Source organism: Apteryx mantelli, chromosome 24, assembly GCF_036417845.1.
Source record: "Apteryx mantelli isolate bAptMan1 chromosome 24, bAptMan1.hap1, whole genome shotgun sequence".
Lineage (NCBI taxonomy): Eukaryota > Metazoa > Chordata > Aves > Apterygiformes > Apterygidae > Apteryx > Apteryx mantelli.
This window is the reverse complement of record NC_090001.1, coordinates 2520299-2528707: the sequence shown is the minus strand read 5'-3', so window position 1 is coordinate 2528707 and position 8409 is coordinate 2520299.

Below are 8409 nucleotides of genomic sequence, written 5' to 3'. Positions count from 1 at the left end.
CCGCAGCAGTGCCCACAACAGGGTGCTGCAGAGCTCTGGGCACTCACACCACAGCCACGGCCCCCCCGTGCAGGCACAACAGCTCGGGGCGGGGGGGGGAGAGGTGCAGGGGTGTGTGTGTGTGTCAGCTGCCCTATCATCCTCCAAGCTGGAATGGACCCCAAACCCCTGCTGAGGCCTCTGTGGGCCTGGACGATGCTCTGAGCAATTGCAGGGCATGTCAAATGGCTCAGGCCGTGTTCAGGTCTGTCACTACATAAAGCCCATGGCTTTTCGTTGAAGGTGACATGGACCACTCTGCAGGCTCCCTTCCCTGGGCCTCCTCGGTCCCCAACGCCTCTCGTGGGATTGCAGAGCTCTCACTAGCCTGGACATTCATGCGTTTAGCCCTTTATCTTTGGATGAATCCACTGGATTTTGTGAAGCTCCATTCGCTGCCCACCCCGAGGCACATGGTGCCCTTGGAGATGCCCTATGCTCTCCTGATGGATCCATACACCCTTCGAGAAGGACAGGCATCAGTGTCCAGCCTTGCCATATGGCACATACCGCTTGACCATTTACCATCTCCAGGAGCACTGGGCACCGACAAGTGAGAGCTGAATGCAGATCCCCAGAAAAGCAACAGGCCCTTTCAGGGAGAAAGTCCTTGAGCACCTTCTTGGCTCCAGCTTTCGAAGGAGAGCCCAACCTTCAAGCAGTGCCCTGAGGAAATCCCCTTTTATTAGAGAGAGGCCAGCTCTGGCACAGTGATAGACACATTGACAGAAGACTTCTGGGTCAGACAGACTGGGTTTGTGCCTGTAAGCAAGTGGGATGAATTCCAACACTTCTGCACAAACGTGATGATCACAGCGAGAACGCCCAAAGCACAAGAGTTGTGTGAGGTACTTAGAAACCACTTGTGAAGAGGGATGGGCAGCTCATTGCTGCTGCACTAATACCAGTTGAAGCAGTTTCTTCAGTGCATCCCTGAGCTCCCTGTTCCTCATGCTGTAGATGAGGGGGTTCACTGTTGGAGGCACCACCGAGTACAAAATGGCCAGCAGCAGATCCAGAGCTGGGGACGAGATGGAAGGGGGCTTCAGGTAGGCAAACACTGCAGTGCTGATAAACATGGAGACCACGGTCAGGTGAGGGAAGCACATGGACAAAGCTTTGTGCCGGCCCTGCTCGGAGGGGATCTTCAGCACAACTGTGAAGATCTGCACGTAGGACAGCACAATGAAGATGAAACATCCAAAAGATAAACAAACACTAACAAACAAACACTAGAACCCTCCACATTTCCTCTCTTCTCTAGCTTGGTTCAGTCCCTTTTTCTTATCTCTGGTTTGTGCTGGCTGAGTGTGCTGTGCAGAGCAGGGGCCTCTGGGTGTGGCTTCCAGAGGAGTCAATCCTGCTCTGCTGCGGTTGTAAATGGAGGCGTCATATTGCCCCAAGTATTTGGTGGAGATTCCTGGAGACGGGTACCGTGAGCAGAGTGAAGGGCATTCGGTCCAATGACCCAGTGGGAACACTCTCTACGTATCATTGTGAGAGCTGAATACAGCACTCCTGCCAGTTGTGTCTGGAAGAGAAGACCCTTGTGAGGAATTCATCTCCCCCAACCTTGCCCTCCTGAACAGAGGTGTCTGTATCTGAGTCAGCCACACCAGTTCCCTCTCCGGCAGGCAAAAGAAACACTGAGGTGAAGGCAGGGGATGACCCCACCCTTTCTAAACATCTCTGTTCCAAAGAGATGGACCCTTTCCTCACATCGATTTGCCATCTGCACTCTTTCTCCAGGCGCTGTAATGGGAGTGGGACGTGACTAGCTCTGATGGACACATCCTACATCCGCCCATTTTGTGGAAAGGCCGTTCAACATCTTAACACTCATTTTCTCCAGAAAAATGGGCTGCAGTGAAGGGGTCTGATTCTATATTTCTTGAGCTTCTAGATGCCTCCGTCACACTGTGGGAGCATCCTTTGATGGAGTAGAAATCTTTGGCATTTCAGTTATGCTCAGCATTAGAACTTGTGTGTCCAAGAGGAAAAGGGCTCACGGTGACTGTACAGAGTCAGGGGATCCGGACTGTGCATGAGTCTTGCTCCCTGCTGCCCTGTGCTAGCACCCCTCCCGGCTAAAGGACAATCACACTCACAAGTTACTCTAAGAAAGAAACTGGACTGAGCTGAGAGTGGAGGAATGTAGTTCCTGAGTGAAGATTTCCACGCTCTTCTCTCTCAGAGTAGATATGGAGAGCGTGCTATGGAGAGCTCTTCAGAGCACGTGATGAGGTTTCTGACTTGCATGAGCAGCACAAAGACTCTCAGCTACCACAAATATGCTGTGGCAGAGCTGGGGTCTTGTGGAGGGCAGCTTGCAGCCTGGCAGGACACCCCAGAGAGACAGTCAAGAGTTCTAAAGATGGGTGGGCAGCCTTAAGAGAGAGTCAGATCATTGCCTAACCGGATGAAATACATTGCCTAGAAGGTTGGAAGGGACCTTGGGCATGTTGCTGCCATGAAGACAGCTCCACGCAGGACCCATGGGGTCCATGCCTTAACTGCAGCTGAACCCCTCTCCTTAACCCCAGAGAGCAGGAGAGCAAGAACCAGAGCAGCCCCAAGAGGAGAGGAAACCAGGAGCAATACCATGACCCTGCTAGCAAAGGGAAAGCAAGGAGGGAGAGCCGGACGGGCAGTTAGGAAAGCCGCCACCTCACCCAGCTGTGCACACCACCTCTCAGACAGTGACATCGCAGGACAGTCACTCTCAGCCCCTTCGTCATGCGCTGCTGGGAAATGGGCACGTCACAGGAGAGATGCCCCCCTCCTCTGCTGGAGCTCAGGCTGCTGAGGAGGGGGAGCATGCCCTGGACCCCGTACGGGGCCTTGAGGGCAGAAGCTCTGCTGGGCACGAGAGGAGACACAGAGGGGCTTCCTTAGAGGAAGATGTCTGCATTGCAGGCACTGACCGGGAGTTTTCCAAATCCTCCTTCCCACAGCATTTATGTTTCTGCTTTCCTCTCTTTCTCTGATCATATCTCCACTGCCCAGAGCTTTTTCTCCTGGGAGCTGTTTCTCTGTCCCATCTCTTTTCCCTGTCAGTGCTCACAGACCCCATCCCACCCTCTGCGCACTCACTTCTGCCCTGCAGAAACCTCCCAGCAGCAGGGCACTGTCCAGGGGCATCTCTGTGTCTGCAGGTGCTAGGGAGCAGGTCACACAAACGCCGCTGAGGCCAGAGAAGGTGCTGGTGGTGCTTTCTGTAGGCAGAGCACTGCCTGAAAGGACTTTATGAGGTCCCTCACAGAACGACTCATCTCTCACTGTAATGGTCTGGGAGTATCAGTCTCTTGTCCAAAGCCCACAGCTCCTTCCCCCTCCCCTTCCACCTCCCATGCACAAACAGTAGGAAACTGAAAGCAGAGACTCAGGAAAAGTCCTTATCTTTGAGGGAAGCCCTGCCATGGCTGTCGTCTTGAAAAGGCCCCTTGGAAATATCCTGAGGGGGAGCGAGATCTGAGAGCAGCCCTCACCCCCACAGCACCCTCTCAACAGGGGGATGAACCTGCCCTTCTCGGGGTCGCTCCTTCCACCCAGGGCTTCTCCCTGAAGAGCCCTGGGCAGTCCCCTGGGCAGGCTGAGTGCTGACCCTTGCAGGCAGCAGAGTCACTGTCCTGGGCACACAGCACCCTGCGGCAAAGGGACACTGCTCTGAATTACAGCCCATGCACACCAGGGTACACTCCCTGGCTTCACACCCCAGCACCGTCCCTGGCAGAAGGTAGCTGTGATGTCCTGTCCCTGTGACGGTGTGGCTGGGAATCCCTGCTCTAAAGCACCACCTGCTCCAAACAGGACAAGCTGGCAGAGCTGCCCTGACAGACCCTACCAGCTGTGCAAGGCGGCAGCTTTCGAAGAACCCACCGACAACCACAGCAGCAATGTTGCCCTGCAGCCAGAGACTTACTGTGTTATGGGCTATGAAGATTTCTGCCTGCAGTGAGCTCTCCGGCATCCTCTGATTCCCGACTCTCTTCAACTTCTGAGTCGTTCATCTCATTCTGGCCCCCGCAGGCGGTGTCCTGAGTCCCGCTTCTCCATTAAGAGGAGCTGCACTTGGACAGAGCTGTCTCTCTGCAGCACCTGCCAGGTTGCCATGGGCTCTGGCAACCCCAGGAGTCAAGGCCAGCTCAGGAGCAGAGGCCCAGCTGAAGACTTTGTGACTTTGTCTGTCCACTGTGCACCCTCGAGATGTTCTCGGGACTCCAGGGCTGACAGCTCCTGAAAGGCAGCAGGGTCACCCCTGGGAATTATCCACTGAAGTAGATTAAAATAATCACCAATCGTCCCTCTCTAGCAGTGGAGAGACTGAGTCTAGCATTGCAGTTGCTCTCATCAGAGCATGGCTATCTAAGAGGGGTGGAAACATCCCACTCTGGAAAGCCCTGCTCCCATCTCCTAAGAGCACAGGGACAAGAAGGGCATTCATTTGCTCATGCTTCAGGGACTGATTGAGAGGAGTTAATCAACACAGCTAACGGCCGTTGAGAAGCCCCTGGGATGGAGTGGGATACACTTCCCTCCCGTGCTCTCCACAAACTCACAGGAGGTGGGATTCCCCTTGCCCAAGTTTTAGCGTGCACAAAATGCCTGTCTGCGTGGCAGCTCCTTCTTTAAGCTCCCACTGTAATCAATGGAGATGGAGGGAGAGAGTCGGCTGTACACACACACACCCCTTTGGGCATTTGAAGGGCCAGAGGTGGTCCAAGACATGGCCCAGTTTCTTCTTGCTCTCATGTAACAATTAGGAGACCCATATCCTTCCAGAGCATTAGCTGAGGGCCAGCTGGAGAATCTCCTTGGCCATCTGAAATGACACTAGCTGCCGACTACTGCAAGAGCTCCGCTCATTAAGAAGCCGAGACATATGCAGATCCTGACATTGCAAACAGCTCATGTAATTCAGTGCACACACTTGATTTAAGGCCATGACAATAGGCTGGCAGGGCCATGTCAGATGCATGGGGTGTCCAGCACAAGCACCATTTTTCTAGCAGGTACAGCACAGGACCTACAGGAAAAGCATGCCCTTTTGGAGTGGTTGCTGGACAAACACCCCAGGGCACCTGGCATTTCCTGCCTGTTTCCAAACAATGGATTCCCACCACTGCCTTTAGGCAAACTCCATCCCGTCTACGTCCGAGCATGCTGCAAAGATGGAAAGCACATCACACCAGGGTCTCCACACATATGCCTACATTCTCAAACCCTGCGAGCTCTCCTCTCCCTAAACCTTTTCTCACCCCAATGATATGAACAGGGACTGTGTTAATGATGCAGCCGCAGTGTGCCCGGATTGCAGGCTGTTCAGGCCCGGGGACTTTCTCAGTGGCACCTTGTCTTTCCTGGAGATCTGGTCACCTCCGTCACAGGCCCCAAGGTGCTGCAGAGTCAGCTCAGGAGCCAAGCACCTCTCCTGCCACGGCTGCATGGCCCAGCTCTGTTTCTCTCAGGCCTTGTATACTGCAGGGTTTGCTCTCTCAGTGGGCACCTCACATCATCACTGCATTTGCTGTCTACACCAGCAGGTCTCTGCTCTGAACTTAGGCCTCTGTATACACAGTGTCCTTGGCTCTTGGGAACAGGTTTCACCGTGACAAGGCTGCACTCAGCCTTGGTGCCACAGCTGAGGTTCTGCAGCCCAAATATACACAAAAGCCCAAAGCCTGGGCCACAAGGAAGAGGAAATGGAGATGCACAAGCTGTTGCAGAACTGCAAAAGCTTTAAGCAGCCCGAGGAAGTCTGTGGATCACAGACCCCAGTTCTTACGGGGGGACTTTAATCTCCCTGACATTCTGTGGCAGGGCAATGCAGCAGGCTGCAAAGAGTCCAGGAGGATTCTGGAGGGTGTGGAGGACAACTTCTTAGCACCGCTAAGCCTGCTAGGTCAACAAGGGTGACACTTTCCTGCTCCTGGAACCTGCCAACAAGGAAGAACTCATGAGGGCTGTGGTAATCAGGGTCAGCCTTGCCTGCAGTGGCCATGAGATGGTGGAGTTCCAGATCCTGAGGGGTGTGAGGAGGAAGAGGAGGAAGAGGAGCAGAGTCCAGACTCTGGACGTCAGAGAAGCAGACTTGGGCCCACTGGTAGAGGGATCCCATGGCAGGCAGCTCTGAAGGGCAGAGGAGCTCAAGAAAGTTGGCAGGTCTTTAAGGACAGCATCCTCCAAGCTCAACAATGGCCCATACTGATACCCAGGAGAACAAGTGGCCATCTCAGGAGACAGGGTGGCTGAACAGGCAACTCGCAACTGAACAACAGTACAAAAAGGCAGCACACGGGAACAGAAAGCAGGGAGAGGCTGCAAAGGAGGAATTCAAAAATGTTGTCCAGTGAAGCAGGGAAGCAGTTAGGAAAGCCAAAGCTTCTTTAGGACTGATGCTTGCAAGGTTTTCTAGGGCACAGAGATGATCTGCTGTTGCTTCAGTAACAGGAAAAGCATAAACAAGGAAGATGTGGGCCCATGGCTGACTGGGGCAGGGAATCTGGTAACAGCAGAGGTAGATAGGTCTGGGGAACTCAATCCCTTGCCTTCAGCCCCCACCAACAAGGTCTCCCAGGCCACTGTGCCTAGAGTCAGGATGCCTGAGGAGAAAAACAACGAGCGGTGCCTGAGGCTTGAGTCAAGAATTATTTGTAACTCTATGGGATTGGATGGGCTGCAGCTGAGGATGCTGAGAGAGCTGGTTGCTGTTTAGCAAGGCCACTCTCTGGCATCTTTGAAAGCTGTGGAGACTCGGGGAGGTCCCAATGCCTGGAGAAGGGCAAATGTTACATCCCTCTTCCAAAAAGGCCACAAGGACAACCTCCTTTGATGAGGAGAGTGTCATGGAGCAAGCCCATTCAGATCACATTTCTGGGTAAATGAAGGAGAAGAAGGTGTGTGGGAACAGTCAGCATAGATTTACTGAGGGGAAATCATGCCTCACCAATGTGATGACTTTCTGTGTTAAAGGAACTGTATTCATGGACATACAGAGAACAGTGAATGTCAGTCACCTCAAATTTCGGAAGGCTTTTGACACTTTCTCCTGAAGTATACTTGCACACAAACTAGCCCTTTATGGTCTGAATGGAGACAACCAAATGGCCAAAGAAGTGGTTGGATGGTGGGGCTCAGAGTGTAGCGGTGAATGGGTAGTATTGTTCCTGGAGATTTGAATCACAGAATCACAGAATGGTTGAAGTTGGAAGGGACCTCTGGAGATCATCTAGTCCAACCCCCCCTGCTCAAGCAGGGTCACCTAGAGCACCTTGCACAGGATCACATCCAGGCGGGTTTTCAATATCTCCAGAGAAGGAGACTCCACAACCTCTCTGGGCAACCTCTTCCAGTGCTCGGTCACCCTCACAGTCAAGAAGTTTTTCCTCATGTTCAGATGGAACTGTCTGTGTTTCAGTTTGTGCCCATTGCCTCGCGTCCTGTCGCTGGGCACCACTGAAAAGAGTCTGGTCCCATCCCCTTGACACCCTCCCTTCAGATACTTGTACACATTGATAAGATCTCCTCTCAGCCTTCTCTTCTCCAGGCTGAACAGGCCCAGCTCTCTCAGCCTTTCCTCATAAGAGAGATGCTCCAGTCCCCTAATCATCTTTGTAGCCCTTCGCTGGACTTGCTCCAGTAGTGCCACATCCCTCTTGTACTGGGGAGCCCAGAACTGGACACAGTACTGCAGCTGTGGCCTCAGCAGGGCTGAGGAGAAGGGGAGAATCACCTCCCACCACCTGCTGGCAACACTCTTCCTGATGCACCCCAGGATACTATTGGCCTTCTTGGCCACAAGGGCACATTGCTGCCTCACGCTTAACTTGGTGTCCACCAGCACTCCCAGGTCCTTCTCCACAGATCTGCTTTCCAGCAGGTCAGCCCCAGCCTGTACTGGGGCATGGGGTTATTCCTCCCCAGGTGCACCACCCTGCACTTGCCTTTGTTGAACTTCATGAGGTTCCTCTCCACCCACCTCTCCAGCCTCTCCAGGTCTCTCTGAATGGCAGCACAGCCCTCTGGTGTATCGGCCACTCCTCCCAGTTCTGTATCATCAGCAAACTTGCTGAGGGTGCACTCTGTGCCTTCATGCAGGTCATTGATGAAGAAGTTGAACAAGACTGGACCCAGGACTGACCCCTGGGGGACACCGCTAGCTCCAGGCCTCCAACTAGGCTCTGCGCTGCTGATCACAACTCTCTGAGCTCTGCCATTCAGCCAGTTCTCAATCCACCTCACTGTCCACTCATCTAGCACACACTTCCTGAGCTTCCCTATGAGGATGTTATGGGAGACAGTGTTGAAAGCCTTGTGGAGTCATTATTAAACTCCATCATGTTTTATTTTTGTTTGATCCCAATTATGAAA